Source organism: Alligator sinensis, unplaced genomic scaffold, assembly GCF_000455745.1.
Source record: "Alligator sinensis unplaced genomic scaffold, ASM45574v1 scaffold588_1, whole genome shotgun sequence".
In the NCBI taxonomy this organism is placed as follows: Eukaryota; Metazoa; Chordata; order Crocodylia; family Alligatoridae; genus Alligator; species Alligator sinensis.
The window spans coordinates 711,257-720,123 of record NW_005842244.1 but is presented as its reverse complement, the minus strand read 5'-3'; the positions used below and the strand labels follow the sequence as shown (position 1 = coordinate 720,123).

The window sequence follows — 8,867 nt, the reverse complement described above, 5'->3', positions numbered from 1 at the left end:
TCTCTTGCCCTTTGCAGCATTCAGGCGCTCGGAGCGTAATGAACGTTTCATGTCTTTCAAGCACTGCTTTGTCATGCTATAAGCATTCATTTCATGCTTTGAATACTTCCTGTCATACTTGCCTAGGATGATTTTTTGTCAGAATGTTTTGCTTGTGAAGGTTAATGGTTAGCAGCAGTGAAAACTGAAGGCCTCTGTCAATCCTCAAGTCTCAAACACTGCAGGTCACTGATGAGGCAAGACTCCCCACTCGGCCCCAGCAGTGGCTTCAGAGCTGACCCGGGCTGCCTGCCCTGTATCACGTTGGATTGACAGCGCTCTTCAGCACTGCCGCCGTAGGGTCGTCTCGACAGAATGTGAGCTGCTGATAAGTACGCTAAATTGTGAGCCAGGAGAGTACCCATTTAACGTCGCAAATGGTGGAATTTGTGCATTAAAATCTGGATCACAAACGCGTTTGAGTTTGGACGTGGATCTCCCTGAAAATGTGGGGAAAAGACAAATGCTTTCTTTACTAAGCTACTCCGGCATTTTTTTTATGAGGCCAGAAAACTAGCGGGACAACACAGTAAAATTCAGCAAGTTTTGGTTCTGGAGTGTCAGTATCAAAAATTGTACGGTTTCTTGTCGGCATCTAGGACTCCAGCCCACTTGAAATGGAAAGAGATGCAATAGCAAAGGACATGCAGCACGCACCACTTAACTTTCTATTTCTTTAAAACATGTGAAACATGGACTCTGCAGATAACCAACTGCACCTTTCTCAGGGTGGAATAAAATATGATTTGGCCAAAACCATCAGTTGATGGCAACTGTGGGTTCATAGCCCTGCTCTATTCACGCTCTAGAAAGGCACAATATATTCACTGCACTAAGCCTCCCATCTTCTCCACCACCTTACTACCTGGTCAAAATTCAACTCCTTACAAAGGTGACCGTGGGTTGAATTTGGGCTAATGGGATTTTAAGAGGTGCGAGTCTGTGGAGAAAATTTGGGCCCAAATCTTTAAAAAGCTGTGATTCAAACAACATGAAATTACTATGGAGCTTCTTTTTCATGCCCAGCTAAGAAATTCTTTGCTGCAAGTGCTAACATTTCTTTGATGTATTTTCCAATGAGAAGTTAATTTCATTTTGATCTCAGAGCTGGTGATGATACTCAAAGGCTACTTTACAGCAAAAGAGAAGTGGCTTTTTGCATTCATAGAATCCTAACCTGCACAAACCTCTGAAGAACAGCACTGAAAAAGACTGTTGCTACTGTCTCCTGTGCAATGTGCTTACAGTGGATAGTAAAAAACCTTTTCCTGGAGTACCCAGTTATATGCTCCAAGTGAAGTGATTTAAAAAATGTTAGTAGGCTGACATGAAGCATTGTCTAACTGCATTCTTTTTTATTTCAAAATGTGTTCAAGTGAATTAAGGTAAAGTGGTAGGAGAATGGGTTCAATATGCAAACATCAGGGGAGTTGCATTTTTTATTTCTTCAGTATCTCTTTGGGATATTGATCTATGTTCTAGGAAACAAAAGGGAAAAAAAGATGATAATCATGCACAGCAATGAAATTACTGCTGGTTTCATCAGTGGGAAAAGAGATTAAACAATATAATAGGCAAAACTAAAAAAAGCAAAAAAAAAAAGTAGCTTTTTAGTAGGTATTATATTAAAGGTACAGTAAATCCTTTAAATAACATAGAAAGTGATAATTAAACTTGCTGGGTACAATTTTAAGAAGCGTCCTGGTGACTTAAAAACTTAATACCTATTTCCACAAGTGAATTAGGCACTCAAGAACCTAACTCACAATGGAAGTCAATGGCACTTATGCTCCTAAGTACTCAAGTAGTTTTGAAAATGGGTTGTTGAGCTTCATCTGTGGGCTCCAGCAATGGTACAATTACATGTCAATACCCAGACTGCTAGTGCCATTTGTCTTATGCTCTGAAGGCACTTTAAAAAACAGTCTCCATCTAGATCCCCATCTAGAGTATAAGTAGGGACCTACTTCATTCCAGGCGCAACGAGCCCATTTTACAGACATTTCATGGTGGCCCCACCCCAAGGCACTGATTGGAGGAGATGCCCCGGGTGTGTGTGTGTGGGGGGGGGGGGGGGGGGGGGAGTGGCTGCCATCTTGAATGCTGGCTGGCCTTTGTCTGGCCCTGCCCCGAAGTGTTGATTGGCAGAGAGGCCCTTGGGAGAGGAAGGGGAAGGAGGAAGAAGCGCAGCTGTCATCTTTTCTGCTGCCCCAGGAGGGGAAAACTTAATAAAAACTTCTTTTTATTACTGTTTTTTTAATGGCTGTTGCAGGCAACCCTGAATTTCACAGGCAACCCCACATTTCACAGGCAGCCCTGCATTTCGCGGTTTCCACAAAAGCTGCAGAAATCACAATTTCGATAGGTCCCTAAGTATAAGCACCTATTGTTCTGGAGAACTCCAAGGTCAAGCCCATTTCAGCTCCAGGGATGAACTGCTCATCCAAAACCTTTCAAAAGTATAATGCCCCAGAGATCACAGGAAGAGCAGCATGAGGTGCTCCTTGCTCTAGAGATGCAGCAAATTCTCCCTACAGCACACAAGTACTAGCAAGCCATACTAGCTTTGCCACACAGCCCTGCACTCCTTGCACCTGCAACCATATTATGTCTTCCCTGAACTGCCTTGCTTGGGGGAAGACGAAAGGAGAGAGTTCGTTGCACTTGCCCTTTACCCTCGCAACCACACATTCAACCTTAGGATCTCAGGGGTGTATAATTTGTTCTGAGGCACTAAAAAGTTGGCAAGTATTTGCAAAAATGCCCCCTTTTTAGGTTTAGTCCTCTAGTTCAGCCCTATTTAAGGAATTCACAAGTAATATTTACAAGCCTACTCTAATTACTGCAGGGTTGAAAAACGAGTTCTATGAGTTGCTGCACATCATTGTTTGCTATTTTTTAACGTTATGAAGAACAATGCACCTTTCATTTCCCATACTGCCGTTAAGGTGCTTGCAGCTCAAAGCAGCAAGAATGCATTAAAACTAAAATAGCAGTTGATTTGGGCATTAAACACTTTTCTTTTTTAGACTATGCCTTTTCCTCGATGGAAATTGTCATAGCAATGAATTCAGAATCTGTTGGTAATCAGATATAAGAATGAATTCTGTCTTGCTCACTTGAAACTGGAGAATTTACCAACTTCTTTAAAAGAATTTGTTAATCTACAATTAAAGTGGTGCACTACCAACTTTGAGCTATCAAGTCACAATAAGGTACTCAAGTAACATCAGTCGTCTAAAGTAAATGGCACAGCATTCTTATCCTGCACACAATACATGCCATGTGTACCTTGTGCTACAATTATTAACTCTCAAGTACAAACACACCAAACAAAAGCAGTGTCCACCTATCCAACCACTGTATGCATGTCATTTACTTACTAAGGTAGTAACAGAGCAATATGTAAAAATGAGGATCTAATTCTCCTTGCTTGGACACAGTTTCTCTGAAGTCAACTTCTGTTGAAGAGGAACAGGATTTGACCTTGAAAATTAGGCAATTTTTACCCATTTCACAGATGGAAAGCCTGAAGTATGAACCCCATGTATTAAAGTAGGGGTGGCCAACCTGCAGCCCATTGGCTGGCTCCGGCCCAACAAACAAATTAATTCAGCCCATAGAGCTGGCAGGTCGGTGATGGAGGAATTTGGTGACACCTGAAGTCAGCCAGGTAGCAAGCCTATTAGACCAAACTGTTATTTTGGCCCACTGCTCCTCAGAGGTCTTGGATCCCTGCATTAAAGTAATCCACGTGCATGTGAACAGATGTATTTCAGTGGAATTACTTGTGAAAGGAAAATCTTTCTAGCAATTTGTGTAACTGAAATGAATAAAAAAGCCACAGAGAGAACTAGTAGCCCAACTGTGTCTAGATTTCAGAAGTCCCTCACTCCCAGTCTTATTGTCAATCCACTAGACTGCATCGCTACTTTTAATCATCCTAACAGCTGTTAACCAGTGTATTCAAAGAAAAACAGTATATTTAACAAGTTTTGGAAGCAATTACTTTGTTTCTGATTGGCTGAAGTATAAAACAAGGGTGTTCATAGTGCCAATTAAAATGCAGCTTTTAACTATCAATGGACAACAGCATAAACATTTTAGAATATGTTTGTTCCATCCAATGAATCAGGAGAAATAATTGGAGCAAAACAGTGTGATGTTAGAATGTGTTCCTGCCTTTGAAATAAAGTTATCAGGAACATTCAGAATTTCTATTGCAGATTTCTATTCTATCCATGGAGGCGGCAAACTTCTGGATTTTCACTCTCTTTCCACGAGAAGTTGTTATCCTCTTTGACAGACCCCCTATTTAATGGGTCTGATCTCCTGTATAGCACCACTTAAGTATTAAGAATTCTTCCAATCTCCTTTCCAAGACGACTTCTGGACATGTTCAAAGGATATCAGTTCACGGTTTGAGTTTCTCACTGGAGAGATTTTGCTCCCATCACTATTTCTTATTGCAGTGTGTGGAGTCTTCTAACGAAAAAGAGACTTGTATTGGGTACTAATGTATAATTCCGGCTTTTCTATGTTCTTAGTTCAAGAGCAGTTCTGGATACAAACAGCACAGAGCCAAAATTTGGAAAGGCCGGTCTCTATGTTGGGAGACCCTTAATGGTTTGTTTTTGCTTTCATAGACTTTGACATTTACCCATCTGAAGTTGAAAGATGTGAACCTCTTTTATCTCCTTCTTGACCCCTTAAATTCCTCCTTTACCTGGTTTGGATTTTCATTTGGAGTCTTTGGTGAAGACCTGTTATGGTTATAATATGCCTGTGTCCCCTTTACTCTCTTTTGTCATGATCGTATGCATTGTTACATTGCTGAGAAGGTATGTAGCTGCTTGTGCAAGCACTGTTGCTTAGACAGGATGGAAAACAGGAATGGCATGGCCATGGTTGGAACATTATCCGGTGGCTCAGAACACTATATTTCACAGTGTATAGGTTGATGTGCTGTATAAGTCAACCCCATTTTTCTGATCCAAAAAATTAGGAATTTCATAGATCCAGTGTATAAGTCGACCCAACTTTTTGGATCAGAAATATGGGGTTCACTTGTACTGGCCCCTGTGTGCCCTCACTGCGGGCTGGGCACCCAAGGGGTGGGGAGAGGCACGTGCTGCAGCATTGCTCGCATGGGACGGGGCTGGGCTTGGTGCTCGGCTGGCGCGGCCCCATACCCTGCGAGCGGCAAGCCAGCTAAGTGCTGAACCTGGCCCTGTCTGTCTGTTGTGAGTGGCACTGCTGAGCACTGAGCCTAGCCCTGTCCCCTGAAAGTACTGGGCTTGGTACTCAGCTTGATACTCAGCTGGTGCAGCCCACGTAGCACCACTCGCAGTTGATGGGGCCATGCCAGTTGAGTGCCGAGCCTGACGCTGCTTGCATGGGATGGGGATGGAGACAGGGCAGGGCAGGGCTCGGCTGGCACGGCTCCATCCCCTGCGAGCAGTGCTGCTGAGCACTGAGCCAGCCATGCCAGCCAAGCCTGGCGCCGCTTGCAGGGAATGGGGCTGGACTTAGTGCTCAGCAGTGCCGCTCTCAGCAAACAGACAGGGCCAGGCTTGGTGCTCAGCTGGTGTGGCTCCATCCCCTGTGAGCGGTGCCAGGCTTGGTGCTTGGCTGGTGCTGCCCAGGCAGTGCCGCTTGCAGGGGATAGGGCTGTGCCAAGGAGCGCTGTGGCATGTGTCTACCCCCCAGTTGCCCAGCTTGCATTGAGGAAGTGCAAGAGCCAGTATAAGTCAAGCGCCAAGCCCAGCACCACTCGCAGGGGATGGTGATATGGTGTATAAGTTGAGGTTGAATTTTAAGAGTTAAAAATTGGGCTTCAAAACTTGACTTATACACTGTGAGATACGGTAACTGAAATTGTGATACCTGTAAAAGATGAGTGGTTCCAAACAAAAGAGTAATTAGTTGTATGAACATTAGTTTTATGGAGCTTAAGTGGATGAGATTTCCTAAATAATAAATATCATATAAAACAAAAAATAAAGGCTTACTGGAGGCCTTCTTTTTCAGGGCTATATAGTTGACCATTTTAAACCTACATTATTTAAGCTATGCAAAATATATATCTATAATAAACAGCTCTAGAATTTATGGAGTGGAGCTGAAAGGACATCAATATGCAAGGAGAGAGGCTGTGCAGCCCTCACAAGGCCTTTAAAGATTTATATTTTAAGTGAAGGAATGTATGCATCTCTGGGGTGGCACTTATTCCACTTCTTTACCCCCCTAAAGAAATCCATGAAATGTGACCCCAAATCTGTCCTCAGCCTGGTCATTCTGGGGCTGACTTTAGTGCTATCAGGACTGCCCCTGTGATATTTTATCTGACTTTTAAACAATTTTTCCCCCTCCGTGGGCTCCATTCACTTCCCACTGAAATCAGTGGTGAGATTGGTTCCAGAAGGATTTGGCTGTATGGAATCGGTCTATGGCAAGTGCAGTTAAAATGATTTATTGTGCCCATTTTTATGTGTGAAGTTTTTCATTTTCTAAAACCTGCAGTTTTGCTTCGTCTTCATGTTTGGTAGATAACAGCTGTAGATCTATGTTGATCTCTACACCGGGTACATTGCAAGCTCTACAGGCTTTGTGCATTGAGAATGAGCTTAACATCAACCTGGATGGAATACGCTTTTAAAGCCAAGAATGTGTTCAATATGTCAGTCTCTTAAACAAGACACAGCAAACGGCAACTAATCAGATATAAGTATTTTGATACAATGAGGAAAAATACCCTTTACTAAAACTGAGAAGAAGACATGTTTTCCTGATTGTTTTTAGGGAAAAAAGGATCATTAACTAGGTCATGAGTGAAGTTTCAAGAATTCAATAAAAGCTTGTTTCACAAGCAGCACGGAGGCTCCAAATCTGAGAGATTCAGTTTCATTGGGCTTTTATACATTTTACATTATTAATCATTGAAATTACTGCTTTTGGGGCCACTGTTGTGTTACATGTTTCCTTAATAGTATGTGCACTTTATGGTAAGACTTATGGCTTAATAGCTGCAAAAGAATAAGCACTGTTAATTAAAATAGTAACAATAACAGCAAGGCCAATGTCAGAAAGATTCTGGTTGCCTAAAAATGGCAAAATATTTTAAAAAATGAGAACTGGCAGAAAAATAATCACGGTTTAGCCAATTCACCTTTAAATCTGGCAGTTCTCTGGTTATAAATTATAATCACTGTAAGCAAGATCGATAAGAGAAGTTAGATCCTGCCCTTCAACGAGAAAAATATTTGGAGATGTGTCTAGAGATGGGCAAAACAAACACACTTAGATCTGAAACCAGTCACATTTCAGCGGAAAGAGGTATGGACCACCAAATGATACAAAATTTCACCAAATGAGCCTGACCCTGTAAGTTTTCCACAGTAGGAAACTCCTATTTTCTGACAATTTTGGTTTTTGATATTGCTGAATCTAAGTATTAGCCCTGATTCTGTCCGAAGCTCACATCCAGAGCCCTAATACATGCAGAATCTAGATGTGGACACCCTCTTTTAAACATACTCACAGCTTGCTCATTTATTACTTAAGAACCGAATATAATAGACATTCAAAACAATGAAAAGCTAAGCAATATATTGTAAAGATGAGAGGCAAAAAGCTTAAACAAAAGTAGTTCAGTGGATTTGTTAAAGGGTTATCAGAACTGTATCTTGTATATATAATAGTATTATAGACCTGGGCTCTTAAGGGCCATGTTTTACATGTTCCGGGTGTCGGGGGGGGGGAGGGCAGTGCTTTAATTAGAGGTGCTCTAATTAAAGCACTGCCATGTCTCGTGTATCAGCACCCCTGCACTTTAAAATAGCGGTGGAGGTGCTTGAACTTAAGCTCCTTCGATAAGCTTTCAGTTCAAGCACCCCGCCACCATGTTTAAGCACAGAGATGCTGATACACAAGATGTAGGAGAGTGCGGCACTTCATCAAGTCTGCTCCAATGTGCCGGTATTCTAGCATGTCGGAGCAGCCTCGGTGCTCGTGTATAGGCACCCCAAATGCTTCAATTATGGTGAAATGTTTACAGTGAAGCCTTTTGTAATAAGGATTTATCTTTTATTCCCCTTCTATACAGCACTCACATATTAGAGCTCCAAACTCAATTCGCTGTTACCATAACACAAATATTCATTGCTGATAATAATTACAGCCCCCCCGGCAACAAACAAATCTCCAAAATCAAAGCAATCAGGAATTGTATCTAACACCTGGAGTCGTCATTTCTAGATCCTAATCAAAATATAAAGAGTTGGAAAACAAAGACTTTCAGCTGTTAAGGGGGCCAATATGAGATTTAAACATGATTTTTTTTTTAACATCAAGCTGTTCCCTTCATAGTTTCATCTCTGCTTGCCCATGCAATTCTTATCTAAGTTACCAAAAGTGGTACCAATTTGCTGGACCTTTTACAATGGAAACCTACCGTTACCCTGGGTTCAATAGCTGCCATTGGTTCTCTCTCTAAGCCGTCCTACTCCAGAGAATACTAGTACCTGCTCACTGCACTGACCTTTTGGCATAGCTGCGTTCAATGGGATTTCTGTCTGTATGACTCTCTATTAAAATGGGGAGTAGCCATATAGCAGTATTCTCAAAATTTACTCACTTGTGGCTACCTCCTGATATAGGCCGATGGCTATCAACAGAAACAATAGTTTTAGAAATAAAAGTAGAAAAAGTAACAAGAAATTAAGAATGCCTTTGCTGTTCCCTTTTCCCTCATATAACACTTACAACCTTTTTAGAAATGTACCAATTAAAATATAGACCGGTCTGAAAACACCTTTATCGCTCAAGAA

At 41.9% G+C, this 8,867-nt stretch overlaps 1 protein-coding gene across 8 annotated transcripts in view; it reads right to left on the bottom strand.

Moving 5' to 3' along the window:
• The window catches only part of NFIA (nuclear factor I A), a 429,137-nt gene that overhangs the window by 119,509 nt on the left and 300,761 nt on the right, over positions 1-8,867 (bottom strand). The window lies entirely within an intron of this gene.